General features: G+C 43.5%; 1 protein-coding gene across 1 annotated transcript in view; it reads left to right on the forward strand.

Annotated features, from left to right (window-relative positions):
- samd12 (sterile alpha motif domain containing 12) overlaps nt 1-20,363 on the forward strand; it is a 135,487-nt gene that overhangs the window by 78,310 nt on the left and 36,814 nt on the right. The window lies entirely within an intron of this gene.

Below are 20,363 nucleotides of genomic sequence, written 5' to 3' on the forward strand. Positions count from 1 at the left end.
ACAGCATCGTGGTTAGTGTATCAAGGATTTATGACGGCGTACTTAGCAAGAGTACAGCATCACAACTGATCATCCATTATTATTGTAACATCTCTCACTCTGGGGGCAGATATGATTGATGGCAAGCTGTTAATGACTTTGGGTTGAAATTGTTATTACAACAAAAGTGACAAAAAGTATTTTAAAAAGGTCTTGTTTGCAATTGGACATTATCTGAAAAGAAGACAGTCATTTATCAAACTATTACTACTAAAATGGGAGGAGGACACGTGGAAGAATAAGCAAACTTTTATAATATGCCCGACTTGACTTTGGTCTCTTTTTTTTTTTTTTTTTTTTGGCATTCTTTGAAATATAAATGCAATCAGAAAATGTGCATTGTGTTGTACCAATTTCTTTAAAAGTATGCATAATGTACAGTACAAATGCCTCGTAGCATGCATGCATGTGATCTGATATGTTTCTGTAGGAACAGATTTTATGCATACTGCTGTTGCACCCATGCTTCACTTGATCTTCTTCTTTTTCCCCACAAAAGTGACAGTAATCCACTTTAAAACGCAGAGTAAAAAAAGTTTAAATCAAACCCTTTAGTAAGAAACAGTGATCAGCCCACCCTACATCACTTTTAATTGGTGCCATTAGTCTTTTCATGCTTGATTGCGTGCCAAAATGTCAGCCTATCTATTTCCCTCTTGTCATTTTTTTTTGTTCTGAGCAGAGTAATTAAAAGTAATTGTGTACTCGTTTCAGTGGAAACTTTAAAACTTAAAAATATATAGTTTTCATTTTACCTGTTGATGGAAGGTCTAGAAAGCTGTACTTCCAAATGCGGAGCACATCATCACATGCACCATCCTGTGCACTGCACATTTTCTGCACTTTGGGTCATGATGAAAGCAATTGCCACAGGCAACAATCAGCAGCATCCCAACAGAATGCAGGAATTGGAACTATTAGCATTTGATGATCTTAGTGCACGCTTGAAAGTAAACCACATGCATAAACTGCTGTATTATTAGTGAGAAGGTTTAAACCCTGGGTCTTTGCATCATTTATATCGCCAGAGAAGGTGGTTTACTAACCACGCTATCAGGGAGGCTTGGCTGTCTGCACACCTTTTGATAAACTGAGGCGATGATGTCATATGTTCATTTTTGGGGGTGTCTTTCACAGTTTGATTTTAAACTTTAAAACAGCCTAAGTGTTTCTATTCTAACCAAAGATAAGTTTGGGTGTTAGATATCACACATTCCAATTTGGGACGATGTGATTAAGTTTCATGCTCACAAACACAATGCAAGGACATAAAAGAGAACATAAGGGAGGAGAAGAAGAGAAAGAAAATAAAAAATTACAATAGCTTTGCTGCTTGGACCCTTAAAGACCCATAAGGTCTGCAGCAAATGGTACAGACGAGCAACACTAAGTACAAAACAACTAAAAGGGATATCATCTGATTTTATTCATACAGTGAGTGTGTCACTGTATAAAATATAAACTTTATTTCATCACAGAGTTGCTAATGTTAGTTTGTGCATGTATTTTTTTAAGTGGCATGATTTGCATGAAAGTTGCCTGCAGGGTCCTTTAGCATTTCATCATTTAAACATCTTAATTTGTCCATTATTAAGGTTTATAACAGAAAAGAAACTCCTAAACTATTGATGACTTTATTTATGTACAGTGGAGATGATAATTATTTCACTCGCTGAATTTAGAAGTTTGCTTACTTATAAAGGAACATGTCTGTGAAGGTTCTCAGTTATCCAGGTCATTGTAGTCTAAGGAGCTTGGAGAGAAAAGCATCTGGACTTCTTTAAGTTGCTTGAATCCTTTCACCTTTTATCTGAGAAGCTTCTTCAGTTCTAAGCTCAAATGGTGGACAGTCCCAGATTCAAGCCCTATAAGAGTGTCTCCCAAGAGGGACATGGACCCCTATTAATCCTCTACTTAATCACATAAGCCAATGTGTGAAAACGGATGTAGCAATTGTTTCAGGTGAACTCATTGTGAAACCTAGCCCCACCCTATCATGTGATTTCCTGAGGTCAAAAGGTCCAGGATATGAGTGGGCATTAAGGTGTCTGGGAAGGGATCTAAAAACTGGATTGTAGATGGCAGTCTCAATTTTTATCGTAATTTCTCGTTGAATAATGAAAGACAGAATATCACCAAAAAACCCCAAAAACACATTATAGAAAAGTTATAAATTGATTTTGAGTCATTGAGTGTAATAAGTAATTGTCCCCCTACAACCCAGCCACAATTCTGGGTATATATGTATATATTATATTGGTAGAAGGTGGCCACTGGCACCATTAGCGTTAAAGCAAAGCATTAATTGATCCCATGATAGCTGGCTCCCTTTTTCAGAGTACTTTACTCCTCAGATATGTTTTAGATGGCATTGGTTTAAGCTTAGAATTTTCAAAAGAACTAACTGTAAGTGAGCTTTTTATCCACAACACCACCAGAGGACTTAAAGCTTCAGATGCTTTTAACTTTTATTTTAATTACTTAGGCAACCTTTCCTCTAAATATTTATTAAGGGATGAAATATAAATGAGGCTTTTTTAGAACTCTCTCATTATGTAATCTTTTTTTCTCTATGTTGATTTCACTTTGGTGTTTTAGGTGCTACATGAGTAATATGAGCCATAAGTGCCCTGCTTATAAATGGTCATGTTCCCACTAAGCTCTCTTTGGAACAGGTAGGGTTTTCTTCTTGCTTTCCCATGCCTCTGCTGTGTTATGTACGTGCAGCGAGAGACGAGTTCTGGGCTGAACTTGCCCTCCGCTGAAGATTTAGCTTGTTCACAGAGGGGAGCTATTAGAAGCGGGGGCCCTCGCGCCCCAGGAAGACGTTTCAAATCAAGACCAGTTTGTTTCATTGTCAGAAGATTAAAGCCAGTTTGTTGAAAGGTCTTTTTGCTATTCCACATGATTGATCTTCCTCCACCCCCCCAACCTTTCACCCCCATTGCTCTTTCATACACCAGCTATGAATCCCAAACTCCTTGTCGCTCACTCTTTTCTCTTCACACTTTCTGTGTACACATCAGCGTTTCACATCTTTTATCATCTGCCCCACTGGAGGTCTGTGATTTCTTAAAGCTGTTTTCTCTTTACTTTATTCCCTTTTTTCTCTCTATTTATGTATTTTTTGTCTTTCTCAGTGTTTCTGTCAGTGAATCTTCTGCATTTTGTGCCTGATACTGTTCGGTGTTCCTTTGCCTCCTGCCAGTCACCGTGCTTCAGGGGCATTGCTGATACAATCATAGTTTTTGATTATCGTCCAGACTGACCCGAGGATGGCCTGGCCCCAGTGCAGCCAGTCTGCCAGCCGCTGCTACTGCTTCAATTAATGAGGGACACCTAGTATTTCCCACTGCTGGCTGGCACCTTGATTTATTGTTTCAGTCATCTCATACCTGCGGCTGCATTCCTGTGCATTAGGAAACTGTAAATAATAAGTTTACTCTGCGAGTGCTGTACCTTTTTTTTTCTTACTGACAAGCACAATGATGCTAAGCAGCAGCACAACTCGAGCTGTGACGCCGTGCTAGGTGTATACCGTAAACTCTGTCTGCATTAAAACACATAGATCTTTGGAGATCTGTGTCACTCTCCGAAGATGAAAATACATGGCTAAAGTTTGTCAGAGTTAAGCTAAATAATCAGATGACAAATGGTAGCTTCACTGCAGAACTGTGATACATTTACAGGTTCAAACGTTTATATTCAGTTTTTCATATACCATGAAATGGCAATGATAATCATCTCAAGGCAAGTATTATAAGGTAAAGCATAAAACATAAATAGACGACTTGGAGATGAGATGATCCCCTAGGTAACTCGAAGAGGAAAAACTCCTTTTTTAACTGGATGAGACCTCTGGCTGAACCAGACTCATGGAGGGGCCAGCCATCAGCCCCACGTATTTGAGGTGAAAGAGAAGCGAGGGAGAAGAGAACATTGCATCTTTTATACAATAGAAAATTGATCCTGTACAAAAAGTATCGCATCACTGGTTTAAGAATTATACCCATTACTATTCATAATCCTGCATTCAAAGTTAACTGGACAAACTAACGTCATTTTAAAAATAAGTATTGGCCATAATACTTGGATGAAGATTCTTCATAGTCTGTGACTGCCAGACTTTTGTTGCAGCAGCTTCTCTCAGCCTTCAGTTCTATCTTCAGTAACTGAAAAGCATGCTTTGTTGGGTTGATATCAGGTGACTATCTTGGCTATGTATCCTATGTCTTTACCTTGAGAAACTGTTGGGTTACTTTTGCAGTTTGCTTCGGGTCATTATCCATTTGCACTAGGAAGCTCAGTTAAACCCGTTTTGCAACATTTGGCTGAATCTGAGCGTTTTAACTGTGTAGACTTAATAACTGCTCCTTCTATCAGCAGTCATGTCGTCAACAAACGCTAGACCCTGGAAGCCATACATGCCCATGTCATAACATTGCCTCTTCCATGTTTGACCAATGATGCGGTATGCTTTTCTCCTCCCATCAGTCGAGTTAACTTTGGTTTCATCTGTCCAAAGAATTTTATTCCAGAGCTGTGCAGCCTCTTTTAGAGGCTAAATCTAATCTGGCCTCTGTCTTCTTGAGTGGTTTGCACCTTGTTGTAAATTGTATTTACACATCTGCTGATTTTAGACCATGATAATAATACACCTGCCTGTTTTGGAGGTTTTTTTACTTCTTCGTTAGATGTTGTGAAGTTTTTTTTTCTTAACCATGTTAATGATTATGTCATTGTTCACTTTAGGTGTCATCCGTGAACTTTCAGCTTTGATGAGTTGGTCAGTGCGTTCCTTCTTTTTTAGAATGTTAAATTTTTTTGTTGTTTCTCTGATAAGTTTATTTAGTTTTTCACTCTAATGATGGTCTCATCTCTTTGGACCTCATTAAGAGTTCCAGTGAACAGCTACCCAATGCAAGTTCTACACTTAGGATCAATATGGATGACAGTTTTATAACACCAGCTTGTCATGAAAGAACAAGGAAACGGGCCTCAACTAGCCATGAAACTGCTTGTCAGTCAACCATCCAATTAGTTTTAAAACTTTAAAAATAGGGGAGTGTGTACAATAATGGCTGTAATTTCTAAACAGTTTCAATATTTTTATCAAACCCTTGGAATTAAAGCTGAAAGTCAACATTTAAATCAGATAGAAAAAAATGTGTCTGTTTTCCTGTTTTACCACCTACCTCAAGTTTCTTCCATTACTCTGACACATTGTGACATAGTGGTGAGACATCGTAGTTCAGACGCAGTTCCTAAAACAAGAAACAGCATCATTTTAACTTTAATTCCAATAATTTATTTAAAATGACCTCACCACATTTCTGCGGCATTCAGGGATGAACTAACTAAACTCAGCTTTCCAAAACTTTTGATTAATGACAGTTAATTTGTGGTTTTTCACATCGGGCTTGGTTTGGACAGCTTTTTCTCCCTTAATAAAGGAAATCCAACAAAAAACAGAATAATAACTTTAAAAAGAGAAATCAGGAAGGGGGCAAATACTTTTTCACAGCACTCTGAATCCACATTCATGCATTTATGTAATGATTTTTTTTTTTTATTGAGCTGATACAAACCTCTAATTTTAGCACAGGTGTCATTTCTAACTTAAATATCATCATTGTTTTATATTGATTGTGAATCTGTGCGCAGCTGGACGATGAAGGCACTAAACATGAAAGAATGGCTTCCACATCAACTTTCCCTCCTTTGTAATTAAAACAGCTCCTGTGGTGATAATGAAAGGAAACATGCTTGGTGTTCATAACCTTGGCAAATCAAAGGAAACCTCTGTGACCCCTAATGCCTGGTTGAATGTACAAATGTACACACACATGCATACACAAGTGCTTGGTGTCCTAACCGTAATTATGCAGATTGAAGGAAAGCAAGTGGCTAGCGAAAACACTTTAATTTGAATTCCTCCTTTCACCCTCCGTGTTTCACTAATAGTTCCATTTACAGTCATTTGTTCCGCCTCGGGCAGTGAGCTTATAACAAAGGCGTTTGGATGTAAAACAAATGTACAGCACACGTGTATGCATGCATACACATACACACCCTTTGCGCCCGTTCCCTCATTCTTTATACAGTTTTCCTCCCCTCTGTGCTTTGCTCAACCCCATCTCCACCTCCACCTTTTCTACACAGTGTTATAGCGTTTGGCTGCAGAAAGTGCAGAATTATAGCACGTCACTGTTTTAAGTGCTGCCACTATAAAATGGGCGCGGAGAAACCATAAGACGCAGAATGAGGCAGGCCATGCTCTGCTATGCCAGCCATTTACTGCCCTGGCACGGCAATATCATGATACACTGCACACTTGGGGCGCATGACACCAAATCTACCCAGCAGATATTTATGGGGGATATATTATTTTTCATTATGCACACATTAAATCATCAGTTGAAATATTAGGCCGAATACACATTTTTTCCTTTTTTCCCCATCAGTCTGATTTGACCCTGGAGGCTGAAAACATTCATAATAACTCTTGGTTTTGCTTTTTCTTTGCCTATTATTAACTATTATAACTTGAAAGTAGTTCTCATCTAAGTTCCTTTAATTTCAGCACTGTCTATTTAACTCTAACAAACACTTTGCAGTAGAAAATATGCTGCTTTTCTCAGGCCATAACTGCTATGTGATCTTTCGGGGGCATTCTGGTTTTTTGTGTTGACTACATCAATAATATGTGAGTTGCACTGACCGCACAAAGAGAGGACATCATCATTATTAAATAGACTACTGTGGAAACCAGAACAGGCTTAGCATTAGCAGTGTGACAGAAGTTACAGGGCATTGCAACTTTGAATTTTTTGCATGGGGGGGAAAACACAAAGAAGGGCATGGTGACTTTCATCCATCTGTTAGACATCACACATTGCTTCCTGGTACCCTGAAGAGATGCTCTATCCAGCTTTTATGGGAATTAGCAGCACAGGCTGAGATTGCATAAACCCGACATCGGTTTGACCTGTGCAAGTTTCATATCGACTGGCACACAAGATGCTCTGTTTGCTAAGTGTTTGACACAAACTTCACTGGTGCAGCATCATCTGTTTTTACACCTACATCACACTCGCTAACCCTTGCAGAGTAAAAGGTTCCTCTGAAGCAACGATGCCGCCCCGTCACATGAACTGCGCGAAGGTAACTGACATGTGGGTGTGAGTGAGTCACCGTTTGCTTTGTTGACTGCATTGTTTATCTGTGCATCGGTTTTTTTTGTGGGAGGGGGGAAGTGGACCCACAGGAGTAGGCTTTCAGTTTTTCTGAATAAGAATGTTAATCTTAGATTGCTGACCTGGTTTCCTCTCCGTAGGGATGTAACAATTTCACATTTTGTCTAAGTTTATATTTAGTTTTGTATTTTCTGAATAAATAAAAACTGGCTACATTTCATAGCTAATCCTCGTTTTATGTACCCCTCAGCCATAATGAAGCATATTGCATGTTATTTCCAAAATTCTTTTGCAAACCATGTATTTACAACAACAATAATGACAATGAATCTATCATTTGATAGCGGCCCTTAAAGATTGTCAGTGTGGGAGTGGTGCCTGGCTCTAATCCTGTTTTCTCTCAAATTAATGCAAGAACCTCCACATTTGCACAAAGGGTATTTAGCTGTAAAGAAGTAAGTGACATCCATATGCTTCCTCCTGTGAGCTTTAAAAATGGCTTTGAACAGTTCCTGCTGCAGTGCACTTAATATCGTTACCAAGTGGAAACTTCTTAAACAACTGCTACAGAATAACACTGTCATTTTATTTTTGTTCAGATTTTCACAAAAACTATTTTGGTCATATTTTGGTGAAAAACATGAACAAAATACACGTTTTCTTTCCCAGGCTTGGAAACACATTATCTGTGCTCCGTGCTGATCTTGGGTTTCATGCATTTCTAAATGTAACGTGCTTCAAGATTTGTTGCCACAGTGCTGGTTTGAGGCTGTAGTGGTGATGCTCATGAAATTCATACTTATAAATGTCCTGTTCCTAACAGTTGGCTGTAAATTAAATGATATTTACATCAGATAAACAGAGACCCTGCATTCAACCACACGATACTATTCTTACACATTTTAAACACGTCTGCTGAGTCCAATCTAGTGCCTCACAATTACATTTTACATCGTCTGTGTGTGTGTGTGTGTGTGTGTGCGCGCGTGCGTGTGTGTGTGCCCTCTGGTAGTGTCTCTGACAGATGATGGAAAAGCAAGGCTGGTGTAATTAAGGTGTTGGACTGAAAAGCTGGTTATGATTCTCTCACTCATAATTTCCCAGGTTATTAAAAGGTGAGACTTACAGGCGGGTTTATTGTAATTCAAAATTAAAATGTGCTGTGTAAGTGCAATTGCTTATCTAATGATTGTGGCTACATGGGATATTATCATTGCCCAGCTGCACCCACATTTGCTGGTCCACTGGAATATGAGCGGTGATGAAGGTCTTGCCCACCCGCCTCACGGATCCTGTAAGCATCGCTAATTCTATACGGATTTATTGTCACAGAATAATTAAACATAAAATAAGTTTTCATATCAACATTGTTAGATTTTCTTTATTCTGAAATATTAATCTGGTTATTTGTCTCAAAAGGAAGGAAAGTAATGTAGGAGAAGAGAGTGGGAGGTGGAGGAAAGCGGTTTGCTTTACTCCCACCTTGTTAAAAGCTCTGGAGAAGAGCAGAAAAAAGAAAAACATAATCCTCTGTAATATCAGACTGAATTTCAAACACTGAAACAATAACTGACGGATGATGTTGTTTCTAATAGCTACATTTCAAACGTTTACATATTAAACAACACAGATGCTCCTCTGTACATTCATCTGCACCACTGGATGGATGTAGACTTGAATGATTGTTTTTAATGAAGCTGTCGGGCTTTAATCATATTTCCTCATTTTCACTTTTTGTCACTGAGTTTTTAATGTTATTGATGACTTGAACTGAACTATTTTTAGTCATTTTTACCAGAATGGGAATGCGATCGTTTGACAAATTGAGCAACGGAAATGCACATCTCTCACACGCCACCGAGAAAGATGGCAGTCATCTGCTGTTATTATGTTCAGCCCTGGATGCTATCCATTCTTGTTTACCATCACATGGGAACGCTGGGAAAATGTCAGACAGATGCTTCAAAGTTCATCGCAGTGAACCATTTTACGACAAGAGGTCATCATTTATACACACACACACACACATATATACATTGTCTTTCTCAAACTACAAACATCACCCAACCTTTTATACCTCTAAAGCTATTAAGATGCATTAGCCAATCAAAAGTTGGGCTTACCAAATATGTGGCCTGTGTCAAAATTAAAGTTTCCAACTGCATAGTTTAATTCTGACTAGCAGCCAACAACGCTGCCTTATTCATCACCTCCATATTTGCAGCACAGGCAGTGCAGCGCAGGGACTTAAAGCCAGTCTGTCACACTCTCCCATCTTTACACAACATTTTTCACCTTCTGCGAGAGAACACGAGATGACGTGTCAGACTTCCCACGCATTCCATCTCTTTTTCATAATCCCCTTCCTCGGCTTTCTCCCTCTCGCTGTCACTCGCTGTCCTATTCCCCTCTTGTACTTTTGAACTTTTTCCCCCTTAATCCTATTTCTCAAAATGGCCCTGTGTCTCCAGCCAGCTCGTCCAGGCTGCAGCAGAAGAATTAAGGGCCATCCGTTCGCTCTCCTGCCAAGTGTAAATGAACAGAGTCAGAGAGGGAGAAAAGTAAAGAGGCCAAGACAAGATGTCATGGTCCTGGGCCATGTGGGCCCAGTATTCTTAGTTTTCATGTATTTTTGTATTTTGTTCTTTATTTAGGCCATGCTTCCTGGGTTGATCTGTTACGTTGTTCCTTATGTGTTTTCCCTTCGTGACTCTTACCCCCTGTGTGCCCCTCTGTGTATTTATGAGCCCTCGTCTCTCTTTGTGCTTTATTCTATGTTTTCCCCAGCCCGTTATGTCTGCGTTCTCCCCGTGCTCTCTCTCCTCCTGTTTGAACCTCTGTGTACTTCCTGCTTTACTTTGCCCATCTCCCATCAGTGTTACGTTCACTCCTGCCGTGTCTTGTTATGATTATCAGTGTCACCTGTGTTCCCCGTGTGCATCCACTTCCCCTGATCTTCCCTCATGTGTATTTAGTCTCTGTGTTTCGTACAGTCTGTGTCGCGTCGTCTGTGTTCTCACCCCCATGTTTTCACGATCAGTATTTTGTGATCATCTTCGTCTCAGAGTTCTCTTAGTTTGTCACAGTATTAGTTTTCCCAGTTTAGTTATAGTTTAGCCACGCTATCCCTGCTGTGTTTGTATTCCTGGTCTTCAGTCATATTAAAGGCTCGCTTTCTGTTAAACTCACTCCCGTCTACTCACTTGTGTACGCTCCTGGGTCCATTACACACACCACCGCACGACCTGCCTCTGCAGACCGTGACAGTACGATGCGACCATGCCGGACCCAGCGTCACAAGACCAGGAGATCATTCGGACAGTGGAGTCGCTATACGGCGGTTGGCTGCAGTGTTCCGGGGAGGAGGAACGGGTTGAGCTAGCCCGCCAAGCCGGAGTATGCGTGTCCGCATTCCCCTGGTTATGGGAGGCGCTGCATCCCCTCATCATAGACTTTCTCGCCTCCACTCTCCAACTCCGCCCGCGACAGCAGTTGCCCGGTAAGCGTGAGCCGTCGCCTGAGCCATGCTGTAGCTCTGTTTCCCCGCTGCCTCGTGAGCCTGAAGCGGTCAGAATCGGTACGGTGTGGCTCACCGCCGACACACCCTCGGCTCACGCTCCATCGGCTTCCGCTTCCTCGCCATCGCCTGACTGCACTACGCGGCTCAAGGAGATGCCAGCTGCTATTGACTTTGGTGAGGAGGAGCGGCAGCAGGTATTACGGGCGTATCGCGAGGACGAGCTCCGCTGGAAGCCCTGGCTCATCCCCGAGGAGGAGTTCTCGCCAACTTCCCCACCTCGCACCTGCCGCCCGCCCTCGCCGCCCCGATCGGACTACTCGTCCCCTGCTGTCTTTCTAGCACGGATGTGGTTGGAGGACGAGGAGCCGGTCGCCAGGGACAGTCGGGTTTTGTCCACAGCCGCTTCAAGGGGAAAGCGGCGTTCTCGCCGCCGTCGCGCACTGCTACGTCCTGTCTCGCCCTCCACGAAGCGTCCCGCGGACGCTGTGGGGGTCCTGGACGTCGATCACGAGGGGCAGCAGCACGCCGCAGGCGCACAGCTAGTGGAAGAGTTCGGGAGGGAGCCGTGGCTCGCTCCTGATCATGACGAGCGCTCTTTCCGGGGAACTCGACTGGCTCTTGGGGGTCCCCGGAGTTGCCAGGGACTTCCACCGCTCACCCCGCCCGCTTCCACGGATAGAAAGAAGCGGCACTCTCGCCGCCGGCGCTCTGAGCCCCACCCTAAGGAGGTCCCTCAGTTAATGCCATCTGAGGCTTTAACTCCCATCAGCCATCCAGCCGTGAGTACCCCTGACTCAGTTTCTGACGTCGTATCTAGCCCCTTAGCCAAAGACCTCAAGTCAAAGGGATTTTCTGAGGTAACTAGTGATGAGGACGTTACGTCTCACACAGTGAGCCTGCAATCGGTGGGTTTTTCTGGAATAATGAAAGATGCTGGGAGTAAGGGGTCAGACTCAAAGTATTCTGTATCAGACGACTTTCGATTTAATGTGTTGACATCCTTAGCGAGCAGTCCTAGTTGTGTGGGTGATCAAGAATTAAATCCTATTACCTCTGACAATTTAACGATTACCAAGCCACCTCATGCCAGGTTTGAAACTTTGCGTGAACCATCTACCGAGTCTGAAGAGAGACTGCCTAGCTTTCCTCAAGGAGCAACTACAGACTGTTTGTACTGTGCTGAAGTCTCTGAAGAGGTGGGGGCAGCAGCTGTCCAGTCAGCACCCGTCCTAGTTTTGCCCCAGACTCCTCTTATAACGGAGGTGAGTGACTGTGCTTTTTCATCTCATGAACCTGATATAGTGGAGTGTACTGGGTTGCCCTTTTGTGGGCCCAGCTATGAAGAAACTGGTGCCAAAGACTGCTCTACCATTAATCATGATTTCATAGACACCCATGCTGTGACTGACCTAACTCTAGTTACGAATGAGGGCCAGTCAGAGCAGTGTTGTGATAATGAAAGGACTGTGTGTAACTGTTTTGAAAAACCACACAACGAAACCACAGACAACGTTCTTGACCCTGTAGAATCCAGGACTTTTTCTAGTGTTGCTCCCATAGCCGCACCACATGGAGCAAAGGTTCATGAGACAGCGAAAGGGATTCACACGTCGACTGTACAGTCTGCTTCTGAGCCTGCTAGGAATGGCGTGAGCTTTCTCTCCGCCTCAGACTGTTATCTACTGCAGCAAACTCGTACAGCCGAGACGGAGTGTTACCCCCGCGTGCAGATCGTAGTGGAGTCTAGTTCCGTATTCCCTGATGGTGGGATTGCAGACAGTGCTCAAGACCAAATGCACAGGAACGTGAGCTCTGATGCTACTGCTTCTCAGTCGCAGACTGTTAGGCCAGCCATAAGCATGCCTGCCTCTTTATGTGACTCTGAATCCAGCTACGGACTTATGTGCAATCCTACCATGAACTATTGTGTTGACAATACCGACAGGGAGTTGGCATCTACTACTCGAGTTACCGAAAGTGTTCATGACCTGAGAAATTATGTTTTCAAAGCTTGTCATGCTAACAGTGTTCTATGTGCTGCCTCACCAGTCGCTTCTGAGCTTAAGACTCTCCCCAGGGCCTCCTCAGATGCCACGTCAGCTGGAGGGTCCGAGGGGCCCGTTCAGCCTCCCGTCTCCGCTGGAGGGTCCGAGGGGCCCGTTCAGCCTCCCGTCTCCGCTGGAGGGTCCGAGGGGCCCGTTCAGCCTCATGCCACGTCAGCTGGGGGGCCCGAGGAGCCCGTCCAGTCCCACGCCACGTCAGCTGGAGGGTCCGAGGGGCCCGTTCAGCCGCCTGTCTCCGCTGGAGGGTCCGAGGGGCCCGTTCAGCCGCCTGTCTCCGCTGGAGGGTCCGAGGGGCCCGTTCAGCCGCATGCCACGTCAGCTGGAGGGCCCGAGGAGCCCGTCCAGCACCATGCCACGTCAGCTGGGGGGCCCGAGGAGCCCGTCCAGCACCATGCCACGTCAGCTGGAGGGCCCGAGCCGCCCATCCAGCCACCTTCTGCTTCTGCTACGCCTGGTCCAGCCTCAGCACCAGCTCCTGCTTCGGCCACGCCTGGTCCAGCCTCCGCCTCTGCTTCGCCTGCTGCAGCTCCAGCCTGTGCTTCGCCTGCTGCAGCCCCAGGGTCGTCGCCTGGCCCAGCCCCAGAGTCGTCGCCTGGCCCAGCCCCAGAGTCGTCGCCTGGCCCAGCCCCAGAGTCGTCGCCTGGCCCAGCCCCAGAGTCGTCGCCTGGCCCAGCCTCAGAGTCGTCGCCTGGCCCAGCCTCAGCCTGTGCTTCGTCTGGTCCCGCCTCAGCCTGTGCTTCGTCTGGTCCCGCCTTGACTGGTCCTGTGCCCACCGGGCCTCGGCCAGTACGCCTGACACTGGAGAGCCGCCGCTGCCTTGCGCACTGCCGGCCCCCTGAACTGCTTCGCCGCCGCCGCTGCCTTGCGCACTGCCGGCCCCCTGAACTGCTTCGCCGCCGCCGCTGCCTTCCGCGCGGCCGGCCTCCGGATCTGTTCTGTCACCGTGGCCACCTTTCCCGTGGCCGGCCTCCGGAACGGTTGGACTGGACTTTTGTGTTGTCGCCTCTCGGGTTGGCCTTCGGGCCTCTTTGGACATTTGCCTTCCTGTTCTGGACTCTTTTGTGTATTTGTGGACTCAGTTTTGTTCTCGTGCTCCTTGTTTTTGGTTCATTTTGTTCCCTCCGTCCTGGTCCCCCGCCTCCCGCCCTGGGTGGGGTGTTTTCTGTTTCGCTTGTGTTTTGTTTCTCGGGTTTGGGCTGTCGGGAGCCAGCCCTTTAGGGGGGGGTGGTGTCATGGTCCTGGGCCATGTGGGCCCAGTATTCTTAGTTTTCATGTATTTTTGTATTTTGTTCTTTATTTAGGCCATGCTTCCTGGGTTGATCTGTTACGTTGTTCCTTATGTGTTTTCCCTTCGTGACTCTTACCCCCTGTGTGCCCCTCTGTGTATTTATGAGCCCTCGTCTCTCTTTGTGCTTTATTCTATGTTTTCCCCAGCCCGTTATGTCTGCGTTCTCCCCGTGCTCTCTCTCCTCCTGTTTGAACCTCTGTGTACTTCCTGCTTTACTTTGCCCATCTCCCATCAGTGTTACGTTCACTCCTGCCGTGTCTTGTTATGATTATCAGTGTCACCTGTGTTCCCCGTGTGCATCCACTTCCCCTGATCTTCCCTCATGTGTATTTAGTCTCTGTGTTTCGTACAGTCTGTGTTGCGTCGTCTGTGTTCTCACCCCCATGTTTTCACGATCAGTCTTTTGTGATCATCTTCGTCTCAGAGTTCTCTTAGTTTGTCACAGTATTAGTTTTCCCAGTTTAGTTATAGTTTAGCCACGCTATCCCTGCTGTGTTTGTATTCCTGGTCTTCAGTCATATTAAAGGCTCGCTTTCTGTTAAACTCACTCCCGTCTACTCACTTGTGTACGCTCCTGGGTCCATTACACACACCACCGCACGACCTGCCTCTGCAGACCGTGACACAAGAAGAGAAACCCAGTGGCAAAAAGGCAAAAAGAGGGGAGATATCAAGGTGTGGGAAGTGAGTGATTAAACCGGTTACAGAGCTGTCCATGAACCAGATTACTAAAGTCAAATCAGTACCTTCACATGGTTTCACACTTTTTTTGTTTTGTGCTACTGTCTCTGTTCCTTTTGCTTTGTGACAGAGAGGTGGGACATGCTTTTTTTCTCTCCCATGGCGCAGTGGGTGCGACAGCCAGACGGAGGCAGAGAGACAGTTAAATAGAGAGGAGGGGACAGACACATGTGAGCAAGAGAGACCTTGAAAGACTACTTACACTGCATCAGGCTCAAGGGAAATCTAACCAGGCAATATCCAAACCAAGGCGCTGTGCTCCCGCCACCTTAGCCCCACACAATTACAATACTATTGGACAAAGATATTGAGCGCAGGTCCCCTGCTATTTTTCAGGCTGCATGCTAGAGACCGATTTTTTATATATATATTTAAGTAGCAAAAAATGGGATTAACAGTGATTCATTGGAAAGCAAGGCCATGCAACTAGGCAGAGCGGGCTAACATAATTAGAATATGCTGACGTTCCCAAGTGAAGAAGGTGGCCGAAGTACGTACACTTTGCAGAACTTCTGCAGAGCTTGCAGCTGACCTACAGGCACAAACTTATAGAATAAAGAATTACCTGTATGTTTGAAGATTGGATGAGGAATAAAAGAAACAATGCAAGCAAATTATTCCTTGTTATGAGAACAGAAAAGTTCAGTTTTCAGTTTAACCTCAGTTTAAATGTTGTTCCAGAAGATGTTGTTCATTTCTACCTGGTAGTTTCACAAAGTCTGTCGGAAAATTGCCTGACATACAACTACTTTTGCGCACCTTAGGGGTTCACCAGACCACAGAGAGTGAAGAAGATGAAGCATTGAGGAAAATACCTGCAGATACTTTCCCCAGTGGCATCCTGAGTTGCAGAAAGTAGGAATAAAAGGCTCCATGTGGATGTTCGGTATTTTTAAACTATGGTGCCATTTATCTGAGAAGTTGGTTCATAGTTCTAAGTGGAATACTTTCTGTATTCTTCATTTTTGGGAAGGAGAATATTTTTTCTTCTCATTTAAACCTTCTCACTAACCGTTTTTAAATGTATGTCTCTTTGAAGCCAACCTGACACTCTGAAAACAACCTTTTCAGTCTTTGAGTCACATCAGTTGCCTTGTTCTTTTGACATTGCTCTCATTTTAATGAATGTCTGCAGACAATGTTTAATTTTAAAAGTTTCTTAAACCCTCCTGAGGGCTCTTTGAGGCCGCGTAGTCCACTATGGTCCTTATTTTATTTTTCTATGGTCTAAGCAATCAAGTGGAGCAAGGTTAAAGAAAGTTCAGCCTTTGCTTGTGTAACTGCTTTACTGTTCTTTTCCCAATAAGAACTGCTCAAATGATGAAGTAAAGTCAGTGTGCAAAACTGGCACACTAAGCATACAGTATATGTGCATGAAATCACAGATTATATTTATCTTTCTGTCATATACTCAGCAACTCTACTGTCCCTCCTTATTGTTGGAACACATTTCTAACACAGCACATCTTACATTACAACAGACTACAGATGGTCTGAGGGGATAACAGATGCGATTTATCACCAAAAACGTTTTCTTTTTTGGTAAATTTCCATTAACATTAATTAACAAAATTAATTTTCCTTGTCCAAAGACTGCGATTTTATCAGAAGTGCTAACTTACAGCATAGCTACCTAATTAGAATATAAAAGGTTTAGTAAAAAGTGCAGGCGCTTACAGCTCAGTTGTATAAAACTGTGACTTTTTTAAATGAGGTCTTGTCAAAAAGTCTGCTCCAGTTAATGATCAGTGTAGCAGACATGTAATTTAATAATATAAAGAAATTGTTCCTGGTTTTTTTTCCCCATTAAGGAAACTTGTTTCATCTTCCATAAGCCCCAGCTGTTTGAACCTTTAGCTAAAACACGTATTATATGTTCAAAGAGTATGCTTTCACTTCTAACCAAATAACCAGCATCTAGGATGAGGATGACGTCCCAGCTCCTATGGGGCGAGAGGTAGGGTACACCATGGGCTAACAGAGAGAGAAACACCTACCTATAGCCAAACCAGAATCACCAGTTAATCTAACGTTAAGGCTCTTTGTTCGGCAAATGAAACACTCTCAGCTAATGCTGACTGGGGTGATGTGCAACTTTATCAAAAGGCCAAGTCAGAGCTGCTAATTTTGTTCTTATACAGGCCATTTACCATAAATAAAAATTGTTTGAACTTTATAGATCACAAAAAGCAAGATTCCGGAATAAAAATATGGAGTTGGAAATTATCTTTAAAAGTTGTCTGTGGTGATTAGTGACCTATTCTAAATATATTGATCTTGCAAAGCAGATAACATTAGTTGATTTGTTAGAAATATCTTGTGCCAGATGTCCAGTCGCCTTAAATAGAAGTCAGTGAATAAAAGTGCTTAGTAGTGGTGCAACGGATCACGGACTTCATCCACAACCCGCCGCGTAGCATTGGAACGTGGAAGGTCAGCTTTTGCATTCCCATGGAACGCCTCGGGATGTGACAAATCGTCAGTATATTACATCTCAGGAGTGAGAACAGTCTGCTCAGAGTGTAGTGGTTAACGTTTACCTAACATGCAAAAGATTCTCAATTTGAGGCTGGGAAGAGACACAAATCCCACGAAGAAATCTCAACCAAATCCAATTTGCACCTCCTTCTACTACGGTGACCCCTTGTGACTGAGGGAGCAGTTTATACCGAGTCATTAGTAGTAAATTGTAGTAGCCAACATATTATATAGCTGTGAAATGCATTTAGAAAGACTTAAACACAAACTTTTGAAATGTAGTTAAAATGTGTGCTTAAATCAATAAAAAACACAAGAAACCTCACTGTTGGTAGTTACTCCCATTACACAAATACTGAACTACAGCAAAGTTAGATTTGTGTGTATTGCTGGAAACATTTGCATACGTGTGTGCTTATGCTCTAGTGCCTTCACGAAAGCATCATTAACAGACCAATGACACAATTATGGTTTACCACGACCACATGTGCCCTTCCCCTTCCACTGTAATTTTCCCTTGTCTTGACTTTTGCCATCCACTGTCTCCGATGGGCGAATTCACCTAGTTTCACGACCCCATCAAAGAGTTTCGGCAGTCCTCAGGTGAGCATGTCACTGGAAGGGTTTGTATCTGGAGGTGCACCTTCCTCTCACCCCTAAGAATCTCCCTGAGAGCAGGGAGTTTTTAAGTGAAAGTCATGTTAACCCCCATTACCCTCTGCAGCACTGTACTGGAGGATTAGTAGAATACAAATAGCCCCTCTTGCTCCTCCTGTCCTCTACAGCTCAGCTTCTACACTATCTCTGTAAGAGCTGCTGACGATGAGAAAGAGTGAAATATGATTTGGGGCCAAGCAGGTGTTTACCGCATGCTAAACAGTGTCCTGCTGCTCATTATGCGGTCCTTAATGGTGGGGATGCATTAGCAAACGGTGTGAAATTTTAAATTGGGGAAGGGTGATGAAGTACCCTCTCAAAATGTTGTTGCTGCTTGGTACCATGTGACCCTGCCTTGCAGAAGCTCAGATCATGGTGTGGATCAAGACAACTGGCAAAGGGTTTAGAGGCGAATTAATATTTGATACTTCACTTCTTCTTTTTCTTGTTTGTATTGCTCTTTTTTTTTTAGAGAGAGAGAGAGGAATCAAAAAGCATAACAAATCAATGAAAGCTGATCTACGATGAGCAAAACATGCCCACAAATCTGTAACATTCCTACATGTTGTTTAGAAAAGTGGATAACAATGTAGTGAACTCTGCTTTCCTTTTTAACAAAGGAAACATTTACCAAAAGCCATCGTTTATCCACATATTCATCATGATATAAGTCAGCCCACATATTCTAATAGGATTATATTCATGCGCATTTAGCCTTTGCTTCATGACCAATTTTTCAGTCTAAATATAATAAAATTATGGAAAATTTTCATTCAGTTTTTAGCTATGGTGATATGCCGGCTAAGAAACGCACCTTTTTCTTCTCACAAGATCATTGCTACATTACCAGTAGTACAGTACTTGTGATTTCTGCACATTCAAGCCAAACTACACACATCTGTGTTTCGAGATTACAAAGAAACCCCCGTGATGATGAGTGTTCAAGCTAATAGGCAGGGATGAAGGTAGATAGATAGGTAGCCATCCATACACTTCAACTGATGCAGTTGATGTTCATATTCATATCATGATATTCATCATGATATAAGTCAGCCCACATATTCTAATAGGATTATATTCATACGCATTTAGCCTTTGTTTTATGACCAAAAAAAATCTATTATGTGGGGCAGATGACCAATTATTAGGACAAACAAAAGTTTTTCAACTTTTGTTTGTTTGTTATTGAGGTTATCCTCAATAACCGTGACAATTATTTGCAAACACAACAAATAGCCACAGTGTTATCAAAGGTTTCTATTAACAGAGTAGATCTGCAAAGCATGAGTTGTGGCTACATATATGGTAAACGGCCTGTGTTTGTATAGCGCTTTATTTAGTCCCTAAGGACCCCAAAGTGCTTTACACTACATTCAGTCATCCACCCGTTCACACACACTGGTGATGGCAAGCTACAGTTGTAGCCACAGCTGCACTGGGGCGCACTGACAGAGGCGAGGCTGCCGGACACTGGCACCACCGGGCCCTCTGACCACCACCAGTAGGCAACGGGTGAAGTGTCTTGCTCAAGGACACAACGACCGAGACTGTCGGAGCTGGGGCTCGAACTGGCAACCTTCCAATTACAAGACGAACTGCCAACTCTTGAGACACGATCATCCCTATCTGCATATCTGTATATATAATATACATATTCCTGCTACGAGACAGTTAACAACACAGCAAAAATATTTCCTATACACATAATTATCTATATTTCCTGGGCAGCTATGGTAGTTAAAGGTTCTTCTGACATTATTCATTTATTTATTCAGTTACTTATATTGTGTGAGAAATCTGCATCCCATGGTTTCATTAACAGGCTTAAACAGTCATTAGCTCTTAAACTTTAGCCTGAACCCAATTCAAACAAGGAGGCATAGCGAAGCCCAGAAAGAAGGTAACTATTCATTTTCTCTCCACACACCCGCCATCTGTGTACTCGTTTCCCATCTCTGGTCTCCTTTAATGTCGCCTTCTTTCTCTCCTCTGTTTCTGCTCTCTTGTCTCATTCCCATCGCTCACTCTGCTTCAATTCATCCTTCTATTTTCCATCATCTCCTCCTCCGTGTTCTCTTTTGTCCTCCGTGGCAGCTCAGACCAATATAGTGCAGACCAATATGAGATTTCTTGGTTGATAGAGAGCCACAGCCACTCCAGCACACTGTATTTGTGAGTGTGTTTATATGATGGTGTGTGCACATGTGTGTGTGTATGCGCTTTCACCTTTGTCTTTGTTACTGTGTTACTGTGTTTTGTATGTGAATTTATTTTGGTGCAAGACAGAGTGGTTTTTGTCAGTGTGTGTGTGTGTTTGCCTGTGTGTGTGTGTGTGTGTGTGTTGGTCACAAAGCAGGTCTCCAGGCCAGGGGCTGTCAGTC

Source organism: Diplotaxodon limnothrissa, linkage group LG22 (genome assembly GCF_057381915.1).
Source record: "Diplotaxodon limnothrissa isolate DT_005_m linkage group LG22, D_limnothrissa_male_GT1.1, whole genome shotgun sequence".
Classification (NCBI taxonomy): domain Eukaryota; kingdom Metazoa; phylum Chordata; class Actinopteri; order Cichliformes; family Cichlidae; genus Diplotaxodon; species Diplotaxodon limnothrissa.